At 41.1% G+C, this 23,563-nt stretch overlaps 1 protein-coding gene across 2 annotated transcripts in view; it reads left to right on the forward strand.

Moving 5' to 3' along the window:
* The window catches only part of LOC109912215 (oxysterol-binding protein 2-like), a 318,882-nt gene that overhangs the window by 168,619 nt on the left and 126,700 nt on the right, over positions 1-23,563 (forward strand). The gene's annotated exons all lie outside the window — the stretch shown is intronic.

The raw sequence follows: 23,563 nt of genomic DNA on the forward strand, positions 1-23,563 counted from the left end.
CATTTGCATGCATTAGGTGTAGGTACCAGTACTGACATGGTAGCTATGATACAGAAAGCTAGCAAACTGTGTGGGAAATGTAGTCTGTTGCACCCATCATGAAACTCCTTTGGAAGTTGTGGGCACCTTGGTCGAGCGCAAGCGCCCTCTCTTGCCCTTCTTTCAAGCCGGGTGAAATGCTCAGTGATTGTGATTTGGAAAATGTTGCAACTCTGTCTGTGTAGAGTTTGCACATTCTGCCCGTGTCTGTGTTGGTGTCCTCCAGGTGCTCTGGTTTCCTCCCACAGTCCAAAGATGTACAGGTTAGCTGCATTAGCGATGCTAACTAGCCCATAGTGTCCAGGGATGTGCAGGTTAGGTGGATTGACCACAGGAAATGCAGGGTTACAGGGACTGGCTAGGGGATGGGTTTGGGTGGGATGTTCTTCGGAGGATCAGTATGGACTCTGGGCCGAATGGCTTGCTTCCACACTGTAGGGATTCTGTGATATCTCTTTTCTGCATTAAAGGTTAGGTTAGCAAGTCATGTGGTGCAAAAGGAAACTAGGCTCACCTATGCAAGAAAGGTACAACCAGTGGCTGCAATAGGACACAACCAAACAAACAGTGTCTAACACGCTGGCAGTGACAGTTAGAAATGTGCCAGAGATCTACAAATAAAAGAAAAAGCAAGCACATACATGAGAAACATGCAAACAATGGAGAGTCAAAGAGGAAAAGCCTTCAATTGGAAGGCAAATAAGTGTTCCACATTGTGAATGTGACTCGTTCTGTAGATAAGCTTAAGCAGTTCAAAGTTCTTGCCACTCTTACTGTGCTATCCTTAAAAAAAATTAGCAAACAAACTCCTAGGTCAGTGTTGAGGGGCCTAGTACAAACATTTTACCAATTAGACCATATAACTTCCAACTGCAAAATTAACTGCATATAATGGGATACCCATTCTTTGTATTTGTACATGGATGATGATATGCAGCTTGGCAATTCTCTGTGGAAACCACAGATATTTTACCTAGTAGACACAAGTAGACCAGCAGAAGTTGGATTACCTGTGGGCATGGATCTCAGTATTGTGACCATTCATGAGATCACCAGGATCCCAGTTGCAGCAGAAGAGGCCCAGAATACTTTCGTTGAGTTAATTCAGAACTTGCAACAGTTGTACTCAGGCAGATTTGACGGCAGAAGAAACTTCAAAACTGATGCTGTGTTGCACTTCCATCTGTCAACCCTCCCAGATAGTGCAGTGCTCAAATACGTGAAAGATTAAGAATGAGTATGGAATGTAATGACAGTTTCCATTGTGTAGATCACCACCCAAGTTAATGCAGTTCTATTACATGTGTTAGAGAAAAATGAGGATATGTTTGGTCCCCATGATGTCTAAACCTTTCTGTAAAGAGATGCCACAAAAAATTCTGACATCAGATGAGCTGAACTTCAAATTCACATGATGTAAATTTGTTTCTAAGCTATGTGCCAAACACAAATATTAGTTCATTCACTTGGCAAAGGAATCTTAAGAAATCACTACTTTCAGAATGCCATTTAGAAGATATTGCTTCTAGAGAATACATTTAATTCTCTCTGATAGATCTGTTTCAGCAGCACATGGACAGAGTTACAGAGAGTATTCCTGGACACATATGTATTGTTTATAATGATGCAACGATGGTTAATATCAAAGGAGAGTGGGACCAAAATATGCATTCACTGATGGTAACAGCTCATTGTCAAGCACTTGTCATCAACCGCAAGTTTTGTGAGCTGAATGTAAGTCAAATCAACTTCTTTGGCTCTGTCTGTTCAGATTACAGGATCAAAAATGCAATGTACATGCCTACTCCCCTAGGCAAAGAAGACCTGCAGAGATGACTTGGGTTTTTAAACTTCTTAGCACTATACATAGGGAACTTTTCTGAAACAGGATTGTCATCCTGGAAACTCTTAAGGAAAGAAATACCATTTGTATAGTGGGAGGACCATCAATGTGTTCAGATTCCTCAAACACACATTAGTATCCTACAGTGCTGCAACCAAAGCAAGAAGACTGTCTAGATGTTGATGCATCTCAGAAAGGACTAGGAGCATGCATCATAGAAAATGACAAGTGTGTTTGGATTCAGAACTCTATCTTAAGCACAATCCAACTATTCCAACATTGAGTATGAAACACTTGCTCAGTCAGTATTCACTACCACAGAATTCCACACACAACTGTCTGTAAGCCTTCACCATGGCAACAAATCACAAATGACTGGAAATGTTTTGTCGCAAGTCACAGACAATTGCACCACCTCAACTGTAACATCTTCTGGTAGAAGTATAGGGATATGATTTTGAAGTCTACTACTTAACTGGTTCCGGAATGGATGTGGACTTGCTGTTACCTGAAGAGATCCTGCTTTGAAGACAAGTGAGGTTAACCCTGCCAAGTCTGTCCAAGTTCTTGAAATGCAGGACTAATTTCTTTAAAACAAGGGCAAATGAAGAGGATGCGTGACTTCACATAAATGAGGACAGATAAAGAATCTGTGTATAGGATGGAAGGTCAGAAACATGCATCTCCATAGATAACCTGGTAATTCCAAACAGTGTTTCTCTAAGCAGTCAAACAGCCACAGTGAGGTTCTGCACATTGACTTCTGGTTTTGGAAACCAATGACACATGCTGACTTCAGAGATCTATGAACAGAAAATAATTGGAGGGAGTAATGCTCACAGAGATTTCTAACATGTGCAGTGAGCCTAGACCCTACAAATTTGCATTACTGAAAAGAGCATCATTGAGGAGAACATAGGAATCAGGAGCAGGAATAGCAACTCAGCCCTTCGAGCCCACTCTACCATTTTACACATCTTTTAAAATTTATTCACAGGATGATGGTGTCACTGGCCAGGCCAGCATTTATTGCCCGTCCCTAATTGCCCAGACGGCAGTTGAGAGTTAACCACGTTGCTGTGGGTCTGGAGTCACGTGTAGGCCAGACCAGGTAAGGACGGCAGTTTCCTTCCCTAAAGGACATTAGTGAACCAGATTTTCTGACAATTGATGACAATGGTTTTATCATCATCATTAGATTCTTAATTCCAGATATTTAAGGTAACCTGTGTCTTTCGGTTAATAGTCCAGCAATAATACCAGTAGGCATTGACTCCCCTGGCTGATTTTATCCTGGTCTCAACTCCACTTTCCTGCCTGCTTCCCAGAGCTCTTTATCCTGCTTTTCATCAGAAACATATCTATTTCTTTCTTGAATCTTTTGATTCTGCTTCCACTTAACTCTGGGGCAGAGTTCCATAGATTCACAACCCTTTGAGAGAAGTAGTTTCTCCTCATCTCAGTTTTGAACCTACCTCCTCTCACTATATCAATGACCTCTTTTTGAGACTGTCCCACAAAGGGGAACATCTGATCAGTGTCTGCCTTATCAATCCCCTTTAGCATTTTGTGCACTTCAATCAGATTCCCCATTGTTATTCTGAACTCCAGCGAGTACAATCCCAAGCTATTCAATCGCTCCTCATACGACTACCCTAATATCCCTGGACTCAACCTGTTGTACCATCTCTGAACTGCCTCCAGTGCCACCATGTCCTTCAAGTAAGGAGACCAGAACTGGATTCCATACTCCAGGTGTCGTCTCACAAGCGCCTTATATAATTCTAACAACACTCCTTTACTTTTATAATCCAGCTCTTCTGCAATAAATGCTAGGATTCCATTTGCCTTTCTTACATGCTGCACCTGCACACCGACTTCCTACAATTCATGCGCAAAGATGCCCAGATCCCTCTGCACTGACGCACTTTGAATCTGCTTCCCATTTAAATAAGAATTTGTCCTTTTGTTTTTCTGGCCAAAATGGACATCCTCGCACTTATCCACATTAAACTCCGTCTGCCAGATTCGGGCCCATTCTCCTAGCCTATCAGTATCCATCTGAAAACTCTTTACTTTATCATCACTGCCTGCTTTCACAACTATTTTAGTTTCATTCGCAAACTTTGCTATGTTACAGTCTGTTCCTGCTTGTCGATCATTTATGTAGATTATAAATAGTTGAGGTCCTAGAACTGAACCCAGTGGCACTCCGCTAAGTTATAGTTTACCATTCCAAAGAAAGACCCATTTATTCTGACCCTCTATCCAAGCCAATACTAGGGATCCCCAGGATCTCACCTTCTGGATCAGTCTTTTAAGAGGCATCTTGTCAAATGCCTTCTGAAAGTCTAGATATACCCCATCCATCAGATTCCCATTACCCACCTTGCTGGTTACATCCTCAAAGAACTCCAGTAAGTTAGTCAAGCACAACAAGCCTGAAATGAAACCATGCTGATCTGGTGAATTGAGCTCTGTTTTTCCAGATGTTCAGTTATCTTCTCCTTTATGATTGACACCAGCAACTTCCCCACTACACAGGTCAAACTGACTGGTCTGTGGTTTCCCATTTTTTGCCTATCTCCTTTTTTGAATCCAGGGAATTTTGGAAAATCATAACTAATGCATCCACTAGCTCTGCTGCCACCTCCTTAAATACCCTAAGATGCAGGCCATCAGGGCCCAGAGACTCATCTGCCTTTAATCCCATCAGTTTACTGAATACCTTCTCCCTAGTTGTAGTAATTTCCTCTGTAATAACTGCAGTTATTGGGAAGAAATTATTATCTTCTACTGTGAAAACCGAGACAAAGTATTGCTTTAGTGCCTCTGCCATTTCTAAGTTTCCCATTATTACTTTATCATTTTAGTCCTCTAAAGGGCCAACATTTACTTTGATATTCTCTTCCCTTTTATGTACTTATTGAAGTTTTTGGTATCAGTGAGGAGAAATGGAAACCAACTGTGAGGAGAGTATAACATACCAATTGTGCATTAAACACACAGATAATCTTAGACTACAAAGATGTGGAATACCTTCAGGGCAACAAAGATCAAACCAACAACGCACAAGACCCCCAACACATCTATGACCAGAAAATATCAAATGTGAAGTCTAACTCTCTGGAGGGTTATAACAATACCAAGATCCAGAAGGATTGTCAAACCAACTAAATGTTATAAAGACTCATTCAATTTTTTTTGTTTCTGTGTAAAGAGTTTTCTTAGTGTTTAATCTTATCTTGGAAAAAAAGAAAAAAAAAAGCTATGTTGCTTTAAGAGTTTGTGCTAATGAGCCCATGACCAGAATATAAACTAAATGCAGTCCAGTAAGAAGTACAATAGTAGGAGGTTGCATGTGCATTTTCTGTAACTGCACATTGTGGTCTTTGAGAGCAATTCAAAGTTGCCCACAGTGCTGTGTGTCTGGATCCATATGTAGACCGGACCAGATAAGAATGGCAGATTTCCTTACCAAAAGAGGATTAGTGAACCAAATGAGTTTTTAAGACAATAGCTTTGTGGTCACCATTCCAGAAACCAGATTTCTCTCTTTTTTTGATTATTTAATGGAATTTAAATTTCGTCAGATGATGTGGTAGGAATTGAACCCATGTCCCTGGAGCATTGGTTGGGCCTATGGATTTCTAGCCCTCTGTGCGAACCTCACCTCTACGGTAGGATAGGAAAAAAATGCTGGTTTTGCAGGGATGCTCACTGGAGCAAATTACTGCCAAGCCTAAGGGACCCACCTTAGCCTGTCTCAGCCAAGCTCTAAGTTGATACTTAAGTTCTCGGGTGATATTCTTCCCTCACTCTATCTGACAACAGTTGCATTCTGACCTATTTACAGTGAGCAGTGATCCATTTATTTTGCTATAAATAAACCTCCTCTGCAAGGTCTGTATCTCTATGGCAACCTTTTAACTCTCTGGCTCCTGACAGCCTTGTTTGCCAATCAACAGTTTTAATCTGGGTAAAAAATTTGGAACTAAAAAAGGTTGCAAATTACAATTTTAGCAACTGCTGCAGTCTGTAAGGTGAAGATACAACAACAATACTAGGGAGTTCCTGCATTTTATTCCAGTGTTAGTGAAGGAACAACAATATGTGTCCAGATCAAGATGTTACACCACACGGAGGTAATTCCCACTTACCTGCTTCCCTCGATGGTGGGAGTTACGTGCATTGCAGATGCTGCTAAAGCAGCCTTGGTGAGTTACTGCAGTCTATCCAGTGTAAATTGCCCATGCCGTAACCACAGGATAGTCAATTAATTATGCTGGCTGTATGTTCTAGATAGGCAAGTTCTAAGATCAGAAGAATGAGTTAGCTAGACAGAATCCAAGTATTTAGAACTCTGCAGCCATTTCCATCAGGCAGTACCTATCTGGGGCGGATGTGTTGAACCTGCTTGATTGTATCTGAGAAAAGGAGACTAACTGGGCTGTTCGTTCTTTGTTGTGACAGCTACATCCTGCTGAACCGCTTGTAATACTCAACTTCATGCTTGCTGTTGACCTTACTTGGTCCCTGCTGTTAACATGCAATAGTGATAACGTTCATATAGACTGAAAAGAAAACATTTAAACATCTGCACGAAAAGCAGACAGGGCCAGGTTATCTAGGAATGTTGAGATATTTCTGACAGAATCTGTACCTATTTGTACTTCCAGCTTATCTTCACCCATTTCTCCATATCTCATGCACATTGTCCTGAATCAGTTGTCTGGCGTCATTCTTACCTTCAAACAGATAGTGCATGCAGTAATTCAGAGACTTTTTCAAAGGCTCTTCAGATTTTAAATGTTCCTGATAATGTTATTGAAAGTAAAGGTTAAATGTTGATTTATGGAGCTGTGCGGTGCTCAAGTCTCGAGTTTTCTGTAGTACCCAGGTGTGAATGAATGACATGTTAATCCCCCATAATCTGCCCAAGCATCCAGGATTTCTCCTCTGAGACTACCAGAAATGTCAAGTGCAATGAAAATCCTTCTCGAATATTTAGATGCTTGAAATACTGCAGTGAATAAGTTGGATTAGGGATGTTACTGAAAATATTCAGCGCCATCTCTTCAGCAAAGTATAGGCAGGATCCAAACATGTGCATGCTGTGGCAGTCTTTAGCTGTGTTTGGATACAGATTGCTTCAGTATATGAGGAGTTACAACTGGTGCTAAATATTGTGCGATCATCAGTGAACATCCCTATCTGTGACCTTATGATGGAAGGAAGGTCTGTGAAGATGATCTGAATATCGTTGTGCCTATACCATGAGGAACCTCTGCAGTGATGTCCTGAGACTGAGATGACTGACCTCCAACAATCACAGCGTTGCTCCTTTGTGCTGAATGCAAATCCAACCAGTGGAGAGTTTTCCATCTGATGCCTATTGGCTCCAGTTTTACTAGGGCTTCTTAATGCCACACTCCGTCAAATACTGCTTTAATGTCAGGATTAGTCACCGTCACTACCCGTGAGGCAGAGTGATGTTATGAAGGTGGAAATTGGTAGTTCACAAGTTGTATTGTAGGGGCAGACTCCCCATGAACTGTGTAGCACTGTCCAATCAGGAAGATAAATCGAAAGATGGCAAATGCTTTAAATTAATAAGATGCAGGAAGGGATTTCTGAGGCAATTAAAAAACCCTACATATAAGTAAAACAGGTAAGGGGGATATAATAAAAGTCATTATAGAACAAGGATGTAAAATGACGGTCAAAAATAAAATGAAAAGAATTACCATTAAAATAGGTTAAACTGTACAGTAATGCAGTGTCAAAAAAAAACCCAACAGAACTGGACACAATAATCTGATGCAAGGAACTAAAAACTGAAATTACTGAGTTGTGCCTATTGGAAAGAAATGAAACCTGACTGGAATTAAACTTTGCAGCATAAAAGTGAAAAAGGTAGGGTAGCTATACTTATTAGAGATCACATATTGATAGCAGAAAAAGTGACAAAGCTACTCGGTTGAAACCCCCTATTTAGAATCTATTCAAAGAGATTTTTTTTGAAATCAGTCACATTAAATATACAAGCTACTTAATAATGGAAGGGAGGTGGAGTTAAAACAGGCAAAAAAATGACATTAGAAAACCCAGAATAATAATTGAGAAATTCCAAATGTCACAAATTGATGGGTCAAAAGAGGTAGATAGATATAGAATGGTGTTCTTTGCACTGTGTACAGGAATCCTTTCACAAAACGTTGGTTTGCAGGTACAGCAGGTTATTAAGAAGGCAAATTAAATATTGTCCTTTATTGCTAGAGGGATGGAGTTTAAAATCAGAGTGGTCATGCTGCAGCTGTTTAGGGTGCTGGTGAGGCCACACGTGGAAATACTGTATGCAGTTTTGGTCTCCTTACTTGAGAAAGGATGTACTGGCACTAGAGGGGGTGTAGAGGAGATTCACTAGGTTGATTCTGGAGTTGAGAGGGTTGCCTTATGAGGAGAGATTGAGTAGACTGGGACTACACTCATTGGAATTTAGAAGAATGGGGGGGGTGGTATCTCATAGAAAAATATAAAATTATGAAGGGAATAAATAAGATAGAAGCACGTAGTTTGTTTCCACTGGCGGGTGAAACTAGAACTAAGAGACATAGCCTCAAAATAAGTGGGAGCAGATTTAGGGCTGAGCTGAGGAGAAACTTCTTCACCCAAAGGTTTGTGAATCTATGGAATTTCCTGTCCAGTAATGCAGTTGAGGCTACCTCGTTGAATGTTTTAAGGCAAAGATAGATTTTTGAACAGTGAAGGAAGTAAGGGTTATGGTGTGCGAGTGGGTAAGTGGAGCTGAGTCCACGAAGAGGACAGCCATGATCTTACTGAATGGTGGAGCAGGCTCATTGGGCCAGGTGGCCTACTCCTGCTCCCATTTCTTGTTTTCTTCTTTTTAACTCTGTGACAGACCCAAAGAGGAAAGATTCACAACTAGATCTAATAATAGGGAATGAGCCAAAGCAGGTAAGACAGTTGGGCAGTAGTGCACCATTTCAAGATAATAAATCCAAAGTAGATCATTGTAGATCACCAAAGTCGGTGGAGTTGTGGATAGTGCGGAAGGATGTTGCAGGTTACAGAGGGACATAGATAAGCTGCAGAGCTGGGCTGAGAGGTGGCAAATGGAGTTTAATGCGGAAAAGTGTGAGGTGATTCACTTTGGAAGGAGTAACAGGAATACAGAGTACTGGGCTAATGGTAAGATTCTTGGTAGTGTGGATGAGCAGAGAGATCTCGGTGTCCATGTGCATAGATCACTGAAAGTTGCCACCCAGGTTGATAGCGTTGTTAAGAAGGCGTACGGTATGTTAGGTTTTATTGGTAGAGGGATTGAGTTTCGGAGCCATGAGGTCATGTTGCAGCTGTACAAAACTCTGGTGCGGCCGCACTTGGAGTATTGCGTACAGTTCTGGTCACCACATTATAGGAAGGATGTGGAAGCATTGGAAAGGGTGCAGAGGAGATTTACCAGGATGTTGCCTGGTATGGAGGGAAGGTCTTATGAGGAAAGGCTGAGGGACTTGAGGCTGTTTTCGTTAGAGAGAAGAAGGTTAAGAGGTGACTTAATAGAGACATACAAGATGATCAGAGGATTAGATAAGGTGGACAGCGAGAGCCTTTTTCCTCGGATGGTGATGGCTAGCACGAGGGGACATAGCTTTAAATTGAGGGGTGATAGATATAGGACAGATGTCAGAGGTAGGTTCTTTACTCAGAGAGTAGTAAGGGCGTGGAATGCCTTGCCTGCAAAAATAGTAGACTCGCCAACTTTAAGGGCATTTAAATGGTCATTGGATAAACATATGGATGATAATGGAATAGTTTAGGTTAGATGGGCTTCAGATTGGTTTCACAGGTCGGCACAACATCGAGGGCCGAAGGGCCTGTACTGCGCTGTAATGTTCTACGTTCTATGCTCTATGAAAGTTTTGTCCACTTGACACTACCATACTCGCATGTACTAGCAGAAGAAGTCAACTTGGAAGAGATAATATTGGATCTATATTTAACAGCTCTTGGTGTTCTAATTCCAAATTACTCTGGCAGAATGTATAGCTATTTTCATGCCAAGAACTGAACAATAAACATTGTGAAAGACCTAGGGAATCGATTGGAGGAGAGCTGATTTTGAGGAACTGAGAATAGCGCTTGGAAAAATAAAGCCAACAGCAATATCGGCAACCAATGATGTAGAACAGATGGGAAACATACAAAACAGTATCCAAAATTCATGGCTAATAAATTCCACTAATAAAAAACAGGAACAAATAGTACACCAACAAGACACTGAATGAATAAAGACACAACAAAACAATGGTAGGGAAGGCGAGAGGCAAACACTAAGTATATAGACTATGGGAGAAAGCATGATGGAGGCCCCATCCCTAATTGCCCTGGAGAAGGTAGTTGAGCACTACCTTCTTGAACCGCTTGGTATAGGGCCACACACAGTGCTGTTAGGGAAGGAGTTCTAGGATTTTGCCCCAACTACCATCAAAAGAATGAGGATATATTTTTAACTCAGGATGTTGTGCAGTCTGTGGTGCTCCAGTGTGTCTGCTGCCTTTGTCCTACTAAGTGGTGGAGATCATGGGAAAGTGCTATCTAAGGAGCCTTGTTGCAGAGCATCTTGTAGATGGTATACACTACTGCTACTGACTGTCAGTGGTGGAGGGAGTGGATGTTGAAGATGTTAATGGGCTGAGAATCAAGCAGAAATAAACTTGGAAGGCCAAGTGGAACTGTGAGATTAAGTTGTTAAGATCGTAAACAAAGATATTTTATGGGTAGATTAATAAATAGGAAAATCTGATGGGAACAGTGAAGGTAACAATACTGAAAGAGTTGAAATATTTATTATTTTGCTTGTTGTGTATACCCGGGAGATGGATCAAATGGACATGACAATTGATGAAATCAGATCTGTTATGAAGAAGAGAAATATTTGTTTTAAACTCAGAGGTTGGAACCTCTGATCCAGATAGATTGTAACTCCGTATGTTAAGAAAATCTCAAGAAGAGCTTGCAGAGATACTACTTACACACATTCTTTAGAGTATAAGTTGTAAGAAAGTGTAGTGCCACAGGTCTGGGTGATAAATAATACTTGACCAGTGTTTTAGAAGAGAGGGAGTATGCCAAGGAAGCTGTTGACCAGTCAGCTTAATATTGATGGAGGGAGAAATAATGGAATGCCATCTAAAAGAGAATTTTTAAAAATCTAGAAACCAAAAATCTAATCATAGGATGGTTATAACAATGAAGGAGGCCATTTTGTCTTATCTGACTATGCTGTGTTTCTGAAGGAGCAATTCAGCTGATGCCACTTCTCCACCTTCTCCCCATCACACTGCATACTCTTCTTTTTCGGATAATGATCCTGTTTCTTTTTCAAATTAAGTACTGCTGTGTGAAATTCTTTTCCTTCATGTCGCCATTGTTTCTTCTGCCAATTATTTTAAATTTGTGTCCTTTGGTTCTCCATTCTTCTCCCAGTCTACACAGATTTCTTATGATATTGAATCTCGTCTCCAAGGAAAACAATCCTAGATTCTCCAGTCTAATAACTTGTTGAAGTTCGTCAGCCTTGGTGTCATTCTCATGAATCTTCTCCACGCCTTTTCTAACACTTTTATAGCCTCCCTAAAGTATGCGGCCCAGAACTGAGTGCAATCCTCCAGTTGAGACGCTCATCGTAACTCCCTTAATAAATAATCAGCGTAGATTTCAAAAAGGAAAGTTTCTTGTTTGACCGACATCACTGGTTTATTTAAACCAGTGACACGGAGAGTTGCAAGCGTACTTGCAGCTGATGTGATTTACCTCAATTTTCCAAAATGCCCTTGATAAGGAGCCACATATAGACTAATGAATAAGTTCAGAGATGCAGAGTCAGGGGACAGATAGAAGAATGGGTTGCCTGCAAGACAGAAAGCAAAGTGCAACTAAAGCAAACTGTCAGTGTGTTAAAAGGAGGAGAGTTGGGTCCAACAAGCATCAACATTGGCAACACTTGTTCATAATTTGTATTAATAATTTAGGCTTTGGAATCAAAAGCACACTCTCTAAACTTTTGAAAGACAACAAATAAGGATGAATAATCAACGCTGTAGAGGATTGCAACAAAGTACTAGAAGACTTCAGAAAAGTACAGAGTAGACGGCAACTGAATTTCAACGAAAGTGAGTATGAGGTATTGGATTGAGTAGAAAAATTAAGGACATCGTCTATTGCTTAGAAAATAAATGTCGAAATGAATTAGAGGAGCGAATGAATCTGGCAGTATAAATACATGTTCCTAAAGATAGCAAACATAGGCAAATAAGACCACAAAAATCTGCAAAGTAAACACACGCTAGGGTATTTTTATAGATGTTTAGAAGGCTAAATCTGAGATGTTATGCTAAACCAATGTCAAACCTTGGTTAGATCAGTCTGTGAGTACCTGTGTACAGTTGTGTTGCTATAGTAGAAGAACAGATGAGGTAATACATGAAAGTGAATGGAACAGAGTTATGCTAATAGTTTGATGTGGGAAGGTATGAGGAGGAAGCTTGAGTGGAGCATAAGTACAGGAATGGATTGAATATTCTGTTGCTGTTCTATATATTCTATGTAATTTTGTGGCACAAAAATGAATTTGCAAAGATCCTGACTTCGGACTCAAATCTGACACCAAATCAGTAGATTTAGCATCAAACATTAGCCAGAGCAAAGTTGAAGTAAGCCATTTGGAAATTGAGTTTATGATTAGGCTTTGGCCTTTCCAGTACGTGGTTGGAAAAAGGTTACGGCTTTTTAGTATTGGCTGTCAGACAATAGACAAAACAATTTGAAGAACGTGGAGGAATATTATAGCATCCGTTTTTATTGAAGTAGTATGTACATTAGCTTGCGCATCATTATTCCATCACAGAATGTTTCTTGTTTAACATTACTGATGTTTTATTAAGGACATTGCAATCTCCCTTTAATTAACCTCCATGGCTGACCTTTGCAATTGAAACGTGATATTCCCTATGCTGCTTACAATGTTAGATTCGGAAGAAATGATGGCCAAATTCATCAATTCAGCTGGTAGGACAAGTCAATAGCATGAGGTCTTGGATGAACTCCTGAATACCTCAAATAATGATGGAATTTTTTTTCATTTATTCATGAGATGTGTACTGGGCCAGCATTTATTGCCCATCTCTAACTGTCCTTGAGAAGGTGGTGTTGAGCTGCCTCTTGAACCGCTGCAGTCCATGTGGTGCCAGTAGCCCTACAATGTTGTTGAGGAGTTCATTCCTGTCACTATCTACCTTGACTCCCTTAAATCACTGCAAAGTTGATGAGATATAAGGAAGTAGAAATAGCAAGAACAGACAGTTTTCGCCCACTCTAAACAATAAAGTTAATTATGTACCAGATTCACAAACATCTACAGTATTTCAGTTCAAGTCTCCGTTGACGTATTTCTGCAGACTCTAGTGAGGGATAGAAATGGGTTGCACATTGCACCTACATAATTAGAGAAGAATTGTTTCAGATGTAGACTCCTTAATTAGATTCTAGCTTGCAACTCACTACTCAGTGTGCACTGCTGACCAGTAATAATCCCCGGGAACACATAATAACATGAAATCCAGAATTAGTTCCCTCTAATGCCTGAATCTGAGTGGAGAGCTAAATTTCTGATGCAGTCCACTCAAGACAGACCAGCACCTGATCCATAGATACCAAGATATTGATTGCACCAGGGCTCGTATGGCACAGTGGTAGTGTCCCTACCTATGGACCAGGACGCCCAGGTTCAAGTCGGACCTGCTTCAGGGATAAGCAATAACATCTCTGAAGCGGTTGATTGTGCTATCAAAATAGATATTTTTAAACAGATTGGTCCTGATCTCACTGCTCCTTCATGCTGGGGGTTACCCACATTGTTCTCTGAGTGCAATGTGATGCACTGCATTTTGACTGTTATCTGTGTATCTTACACTCAAACCACAAGTTATTTTATAGGATGGTTTATCAGGCTGCAGTAAATGCAGCATTGATTTACGAATGGAAAGAGAAGAAAAAAATAATGTATACGGTTTTGTCTTTAGGATGGAGCTTACTGTAACTGACTTGAACTTCCTCCAAATAGGAAAAAAAATCATCTCTTGTTCAATTTAGTTTCCATGCATGGTCACCACTTGGCAAATGTCCATTTTAAGTTTGTAAGTTAGTAAATGTGCACAATTATAATCGAGACTCTCCCTTGTGTCAATGAGCTGCCCCATTGTCTTTAGGCGACAGTGACAGGGCTATTGCGTGGGAAGAACGGAGTGGGTGTTTATGGATCGCTGCATCTTATGCTGCCCATCCTCAAGAATGAGGAAGTGTGAAAGTTGTCAGCCCTGGCCTCTTGTGGATTGGAGTTGATCCCGTTGTAACAGAGTCAGTGAAACAAATGCTGGAACACACCAGAAGTGATTCAATATTTCCTGATTGACCTGTGCAGAAACTGAGTTTGAAACATGTCCATCAACTAAACAGCTGATTGTGTCGACAGGTTAAATATTGCAGAGAGCTGGTTCAACTTAGCAATCAACGTTTCTGGTAAACTTTGAGTGTAGTATGGGTATTGTAAATGCTGAAATAGCCGTCAATGCTGAAATGCTGTCGTCTCTATATTGCTGTTTATTTGAATTTGAGGGTGTCATTTTCAGTAATAAATGCCATGTTCATTCTGTGCTCAGGGTAATATACACTTGTTCAGCTATATAACGGGGTCTACTGTGTGTGCCTGACCATCTGTTTCTGTATACGTTTAATACAAATGTCATTCACTTCTGTTATTCTTAATCCATTTTGAGAAATGTTAATTTAGTGAATTCTGGAATTGCTCGGCAAATCAGGCAGCATCATCGAGAGAGAAGCAGCGTTAACACATCAGCTTGTAGCATTTTGTCAAACACCTGACCTACTAGTATTTTCAGAGTTTTGTGTTTTATTTTATTTCCAGACTCCGCTTTTGCTTTTATACAAATTCCTGAACCTTGGCTCACCAGGGAGGAAGCCGAATGTACTTTTTGCTCCTTCAGCTTCAGGCCTATTTTGGCCTAAGCGCAACTGTTCACAGTCATCAATTATGCAGGGTACCATTTGTCATAATTAAATACTAAAATTTTCGAAGAAAATCATTTAATTTTTTATGACTTTTCCTTTTACAAAATGCTTGGCTCTGATTGCAATGTGGCAAGATCACAGTATAATTTTCATGGTCCTTCTGCTGATTAACTTGACAATCAAAACTATGCCTGTGACACTGAACAAGCTCACAGTTCTGAAGACAAAATGCACGTTCTCCTGTCCTAATTCTAACACAACCATTCAATCCTTTTTCTCGAGTGCTGCAAATATCCCTTTCTCCTGGGGAGGTAATGGCCTAGTGGTATTATTGCTGGATTATTAACCCAGGGACCAGGGTTCAAATCCTACCATTTGAATTTGAATTCAGTTTTTAAAAAGTAAAAATTAAAAGCCTAATGATAAACATGAAACCATTGCTGATTTTTGAGGAAGAAAACTTATCTGGTTCAGTAAAGTCCTTCGGGGAAGGAAACTGCTGGCCTTATCTGATCTGGCAGCTTGGGTGGCACAGTGGCTCAGTGGTTAGCACTGCTGCCTTACGAGGCTAGGGACCCAGGTTCGATTCCAGCCTCGGGCAACTGTATGGAGTTTGCACGTTCTCCCCATGTCTGCGTGGGTTTCCTCTGAGTGCTCCGGTTTCCTCCCACAGTCCAAAGATGTGCGGGGTAGGTGGATTGGCCATGCTAAATTGCCCATAGTGCCCAGGGATGTTTAGGTTAGTGTGTTAGACATGGGAAATACAGGATTAGGGGAATGGGTCTGGGTGGGATGCTCTTCGGAGGGGCAGTGTGGACCTGTTGGGCCGAATGGCCTGTTTCCACACTGTAGGGATCCTATGCTTCTGGCCTGTGTGTGACTCCAGACCCACGCAATGTGTGTGACTTTTAACTGCCCTCTGGTCAGTGATGCCCACAATCCTGTGAATGAATTAAAAGCACGAGAATGGTTGTCTGCTGATTGGTGAGCCATTCCTAAGTTGCATGGTACCAGGTGGCAGGGAATTGTTTCTTCTGGCCTGATGGTTAGTCTGTGCACAATAAAAGAGTTGCCAACTCTAATTAGAAACATTGTTGGAGGCATCACCTCTTGTCTGCAGCTCCCTGACCCATCATTTGTCATCTGTGTTGCTCACAGCAGTGTCCAGAAAATGAATCTTGATGTTTTGGAGGTCCAGCATAATCCTGGTGGACAGGCAATGCCAGAAAAGCAGCTAACAAATCAGTTATAGAACACAAGAGAGATAGGGGTTTATTCCTAATGTGCAGTATATGCCTGTCCTGCACACACACTTCCTATCTGTCAGGAACAGTCAATGAATTCATGCAATATACAATTAAGTGTTTACGGATGATCTAGCCCAATGAATTTTAATCTCCGTGTTAAGTTAACAGATGTTTAAAATCGCTGATGAGATGGACGTTTCAAAAATGCCACGTAGTGAAGTCATGACAAAGACTAGGACATGTGTCACAGAGAGAGCTAGTTAAATGCATAGCAAATTGTTTAAAAGAAGAGTGTGGGAGTAAAGAAAATATATTCACGTTAGAGGAAGACAGAAAACAAATAGATCAGTACTGGAACACATCATCACCAATGACCTGACCTTGAGCATAGGTCAGATATGTGCATGTTCATCGGTGATTGCATAATTTTCAGCACCATTCACCATTCCTCAGGTACTGAACGCTCTTTGTCCATGTGCAGCCAAACTTGGACAAGCTTCAGGCTTGAACTGGTAAGTAGCAAGTAATATCTCATATCACGCAAGTTGAACAATGACTATCTCCAGTAAGGGAAAATCTACCCATTTCCCCATAACATTCAATGGAATTACCATCACTGAATCCTACCCTATCAACATTCTGGAGGTTACTATTGACCAGAAACTGGACTGAATCAGCTTATAAATGGTATTACTATAACAGCAGGTCAGAAACTGGGAATTCTGAGATGAGTAACTCGCCTCCTGACCCTCCAAAGACTACTTACCATCTACAAGTCACAAGTCATGGAATACTTTCTACTGAGATGGATGAGTGTGGCTTATCATTTCAGAAACTTGACACCATCCAGGACAAAGTAGTCCAGTTGATTGGCACCCATCCGCTTTCCCCATGACTGGGGCAATGTGGCAGGAGTGTGTACTATATGTAAGATGACTTGCAGCAAGTCGTCGAAAGTTCCTTCGACAGCACCTTTCAAAACTGTGACTACAGTCTCAAAGGACAAAGGCAGCAGATACATGGGAGCACCACCTCCAGCAAGTCCCCCTCCAAGCTACTCACCATCCTGACTTGGAACTATATCCCTGTTCCTTCAATATCACTGGATCAAGATCCTGGAATTCCCACCGTAACTGCAGTCTGGGAGTACCTGCAGCAGAAGGACTGCAGTGGTTAAAGAGAGGAGCTCTCTACCACCTTCTTAAGTGCAATTAGGGATTTACAATAAATGTTGGCCAAGCAGTGCTTGCCTGCACCTTACAAAATAATTTTAAAAACACAGTCAGACATAGCTAATCCTGAGGAAGAAAGTGATGCAATACAAGAAGACATTTGTAGATTTGGAATATGAGGCAAATTAACTTTTTAATACAGATAATTCTGAGGCAATGCAACTTGATAGAAAAAACAGAAATGTCACCTACAACCTAGGAAGGAAGGAACTGAATGGGATGGAAAGTCAAGGGATCAAGAAGTTGGTCAAGTCATTAAAAGCAGCAACACAGGTCAGCAAAGCAACTAAAATGCTAGCAGAGCATGAAGATTTATTTAGGAGCATAACATTCAAAAGTACTGATTCTGATAAATTTGTACAGAACCCATTTCCGGCCCCAATACACAGTTCTGGTTTCCATGCTATATAAGGCATTGGAAGCACTGAACATTGTGTAGTCAAATTTTACAAGGATGATACCAGAACTGTTTACAGTTACTATTATAATAATTTTGTAAGTTGCAAATAAAAACACATTAGAAAATATTGAAATTGCTCCAATGCAATGTGCATAGACTCAAAGTTTAAAAAATTAGGCACAGTGATATATTAACTGTTGGTTCATGGGAGTGTTCCAGATGAGTGAAAATGTGCTGAAAACCCATCACTTTTAAAATCCATAAAGTTGTAAGCAACTATTGATGGCATGTAATAATTTTTCCACTTCGATCTATTGTATTGGGGAGATGGTGGCACAGTGCTAATGTCACTGGACTAGAACAGGTATTTCTGCTATAACATGCGTTTCATTAAAGCAAATTGGCTATAACATGATTGATGAGTAGTAGGCGCTGTTTGGATAATGCAAACTTTCTACTGTACAGTATGGCAATTTTCTATAGTGATTTTCCCATAATGCCATTTTCTATGGCAATTTTTAATAGTGCGATTTTCTACAGCGTGGCATCACACAAGAACACAACTATCACGTTATAGGAGAAATGCCTGGTAATCCTACAGCCCAGACTCCCAGCTCTGGTGAAGTGGGTTGAAATCCCACTCCTGACGAAGCCAGTCCTGATGAAGGGTTTCAGCCCAAAATATTGACTTCCCTGCTGCTCGGATGCTGTCTGACCTGCTGTGTTTTTCCAGCTCCACATTTATTGACTCTAGCTTCCAGCATCTGCAGTCCTTACTGTCTCTGAAATCCCATTGTGGCAGCTATAATATAAAGCTAGCCTGAGTGACCAGTGACCATGAAACTATCTTTCATTGTCCTTTGGGGAATTATTCTGCCATCCTTACCTGGTTTGGCCTACATGTGACTCCAGACTCACAGCACTGCTCTCTGAAATGACCTAATAGGTCATTTATTTCAAGAGTCAGTTAGGGATGGGCAACAAATGCTAGTCTTGCCAGCGACACCCACATCAAAAGAAAGAATAAAGACCAGGTCCCGGCCGTGACTACTCCAGTGGCAAGTTCCTATCGTGGGGCAGCAAGGGATGGACAGATATTTCAGCAATGGGAGGGAGAAGATTGGCTGAGTCCATTCAAACCACCTTGGGCATCCCACTGGTGACAGACTAGTGTAATTTTAGCAGATGGCCTGAGTAGGTGGTCTGTAACCAGCAATCATCAAAGTGGGAAATGAGCATGATAGAGAGGGAGTAAGAAGCTCTATGTTTCTGGACTAATTGCTCTTGGCTGATGTGTGACGTTAATGTTGCTTGTTTGCGAGTAATTGCTGCTGCTTCTACCAAGGACAGCTGTACTGAACGTTACCTATTCCTGCTCCTATTTCTTACCATTGGCCAACTTGTTCCATCATTCAATAAAATTGTTGCTGATCTGGTTGTGACTTTAACTCCAATTTCCTCCTTCGCCAAGCCAGCCTTTCCTCATAGCATAGGACTCCCTTATGGATCAAAAATTTGTTGAGCTCAGCCTTCAATACACAGGGAATTCACAATTAATCAAATTCAGATCACCTGAAAATCCTAACATGGCAAAGTTGACAGCAATACCTGCCAACAGGACAGGAAATCAGAGAGAAGGATATCTGTGATAAGCCAAAATTCTGGATTGCTCAGTCTGGAATAGTCAAATTTGTGAATGCTTGTTGTATGACTGCGCCAAATAATCGGAGTGGAGTCTGTCCACTGTTACGATCCTGCTGGGAAGACTGTGCTGGTAAACAAGCTCCATTTCTCCACAAGTCATTGCAAAATGTATAAATGACCAATTGAATCCCCAAGACAGTTAACTTGTCTAATGGGACTGCTTTTAGGATAAAAATTCTCACCAGGTTTCACTCATAAATAAAAAAATTATTATAATCAAGTTATTATCCATTAAGAAGAGGCAAAGCTAGTATCCAACTATAAACTATCTCCTTTAAATCCTCACACTCTCATTCCCTCTGTGTAACTTAGCGTTTGTGGGCATGGACCCTGTAATTAAACTTATCACAATTTTACTGTATTCGATGACCAAACTTCCATTGGCCTCTGAGATCAAGAATCCCAAAATTAGCTGAAAGATGAAATTCCTCCTCCTCTTGATCTAAATAGGAAGCTCCTTGTTGTTAAACCGTGAACCCCAGTTCTAGATTGTCCCACTTATGGAAGCATTCTCTCAGCATCCTCCCGCTGTCAAACTCCCTTCAGAATGCCGTTTCGACATGATCACCTCTCATTCTTTGAAACTGAAGTGAGTACAGACCCAACTTGCTCAATCATTCCTGTCTAGACAACTTCTTTATCCTTGGGTCACTCTAGTAAACTTTCTGTGTGCTGCCTCCAGTATAAGTGTGTCCCCCTTTGCATAAGGAGACCCAAGCTTTACTCAGAACTCTTTGGGTGGAATCTTCAGCAGTAATGAACCTACAGAGGTTATCCACAGACTTGCTATATCACATTCAAACCCTGTCTGATAGATGCAACTCTTTACCCAATGTTTAACATTCAGTTACATCTTGTCAATGTTCAATATGGGGCATGATGTGGGCAAAGGTGAGTCAGTTGGGAAAATATGATGAGATCAGAAGAGTGCAATTTTTGATGGCAAGAAAAAAAAAGTCCAAATTTCCACCCAAGGGTTTAACAGTGAGACGAGAATCTTCAGTCAGTGGCAAGAGGCCTGTTTGCAAGCGTTGACATCTCATTATTATCTATTCTTACCTTGTTTCTTTGGAGTTTGTTATATTCAAATGTGGCAAAAAGAAACTTGATAATGACAATTCCTAACATGTAAATCTGAGTGGATACCTGGTGACTCCAGTTCACTGCCTCCTCCTTCTCTAGGCCTCCACTTCATTTGGGATTTAACAGCCTTACCATACGTTTGTTTTTGCCTTTAGCACAGACACAAAGCCAAGCAGCTAGTCATTGTTGCCAGCAGTGATCAATCGAGAGGTGGGCCATGTTGCAGTACAGCACTGCGCTACAACAATATCATAAGGTGCGCAACATGCCAGCAGTTTACTCTGCAAACACACTGAATGTGCTTCAACCAAATTGTCATGTCTCCAAGTCGATGGTGACCAGTATTCAGTCAAGTCAAGGGGGGCTGTGTCACTCATAGGGTCTACCAAAGATATTGTACTATCTCAATCCAGTTTTGGGGAAGTCTGTTACAGAGATAGGCAGCAGCATGCTGGGATGCAGAGGGGCCAATATTTCTGATGGAAGGGCGACTCGGCCTCCAAGGATGGGAGATGACAGTGCATCAGAGGACATCCAGGGTTACTACAGGCTTCAATAGGGTGACAGTACTTCACAATAGGTGGCATAAGTAACTAGGCCAGGGAGTCAGGAGGTAATGTTGGGAAATGAAAATTTAAGTGAAACAGTTGCATGGGATTGTGTGCAAACTCAATTGAGTTGAGAGGGAGTGTAAACAAGAAAGGAACATGAAAGTGTGGGCTGGAGGAGGGGTGTGGTCACAAAGAATAACTGACTGAGCCTGTGATTCACTCTGCAAAGCGCAATCTGTGATAACAAGGTGTAGAGCTGGATGAACACAGCAGGCCAAGCAACATCAGAGGAGCAGGAAAGCTGACATTTCAGGCCCAGACCCTTCTTCAGAAAATGATGAAAATCATTCAGAAAATCATTTTCTGAAGAAGGGTCTAGGCCCGAAACATCAGCTTTCCTGCTCCTCTGATGCTGCTTGGCCTGCTGTGTTCATCCAGCTCTACACCTTGTTATTTCAGATTCTCCAGCATCTGCAGTTCCTATTATCTCAAAGCACAATCTGGGCTATCTTTCAACCTCATCTGAATCACAAAGAAGCTGTTTAATAAACATTAACATTATCAGTTGTTTGAAGGCTTTACAACATGCAGTGGTCCCATATTGGACACTGACTAGATTTAACTGTTATGTTAAACATTGGGGAAAGAGTTGCATCTATCAGATAGGGTTCAAATGTGGTGTAGTAAGACTAAGGATAGCCTCTGTAGATTCATTACTGCTGTGGCAGTCACTATGACCATCAATCAGACAAGTGATGATGAAAAGAGGTAATACTTTTATGAATGTGAGATTTTATTTCCAATCTGTGCACTTGTGTTTCCTCTGAAGCTTTTCTTTTGCCTTTCCCTCCTACCACATTCACTGTGTAGGGCTAATCCTGGCTAGCAGTGTTTGATCTGGTGCAGAGCTGGGCTTTAAATATGGCACAACACTTGGCAATCTCTCTTCGTATGCATTTAAATTGCAGTGAACTGATGCTAATACTTATGTTGAGAAATTACCCAACTAGCAAGCACTTGATTTATTGAATTCACAATGCTGCAGATGCCATAGGGTATTTTATTACATTAAATGTTCTATTATAAATTCAAGTTATCATTGCAATGTGTTTGCATGCCCCATGCTAGCTTTGTCATTGGACATGTGCCATCAGTTATTTTCACATTATTTAATCAACTTTTAAACTGCAATATGCTCACAAAATTCTTAGCAGAGCAGCATACACTACCCCCATAATCATTTCTTGCAGTTGTGTGAATATATGCTGAATGTAGACTGTGCTGGAAGCTGTAGCAACCCAAGATGCCTGGAAACTCTTGAATTGTAATCATGAGTGAACATCTGGGTTAGAACAGGGAGGAACCCTCATTTTATTGGTTAAAGACCAGAGCTTGACACTGTTGGTCGCATATACACCTCTGAGTCAGAAGATTGTGTACTAATGTCCCACTGTGGAGACTTGAGCACAAAATTTAAGGTTGGCATTCCAATGCACCTCTGACGGAGTGCTGTGTTATCAGTGGTGCCATCTTTCAGATGAATCATCAAAACCAAGGCCTCAGCTGCCCTGCCATGTGGATCTAACCCATGTGGATCTAATTGATCATGTTCCATAATTTCAAACAGAAATGAATTAACCCCCAGTGTCCTGTCCTAAATTCGTTCCTTAAGTGATATCCTGGTCATTATCACACTGCTGTTTGAGGGAACTTGCTGTGCACATCTTGTCTGTCAAGTTTTTACAACAGTGTACTCAGCTGGTTCATTGGCTGTAAAGTGCTATGAGATGTTCGGCAGTGACAGCAAACTCTTGCATAGGTACAAGTATTTTTTTTTGAAATTAAGTAGGAGAACATTGTAATATTCCATAAATACAAAATATCACAGCTCATGAAATGATACTGCTCCGTTTAATTCAATCTAGTAACTTGGCTTTGTTCAAAAGTCAAGGTAAATCAAACTTTTTTTTTTCTCTCACGTTCATGGACAGACAAACACCATAAATGAGATTTTTATTCTGATTACAACCACAACTAACGCTGTAGACCTGACCACCCACCAACTGTTCCTTGCTGCACTGAGATATTGCCAAAACAAGTCTGTGTGTGTAGTATCAGAGATAGTAGGAACTGCAGATGCTGGAGAATCTGAGATAACAAAGTGTAGAGCTGGATGAACACAGCTGGCCAAGCAGCTTCAGAGGAGCAGGAAGGGTCTAGGCCCGAAACGTCAGCCTTCCTGCTCCTCTGATGCTGCTTGGCCCGCTGTGTTCATCCTGCTCTACACCTTGTTATCTCTTGTGTGTGTAGTATAGCCAGCTGTGGGCTGCAACAAACAGCTGGAAATAACTTCC

Source organism: Rhincodon typus, chromosome 24 (assembly GCF_021869965.1).
Source record: "Rhincodon typus isolate 14 chromosome 24, sRhiTyp1.1, whole genome shotgun sequence".
Lineage (NCBI taxonomy): Eukaryota > Metazoa > Chordata > Chondrichthyes > Orectolobiformes > Rhincodontidae > Rhincodon > Rhincodon typus.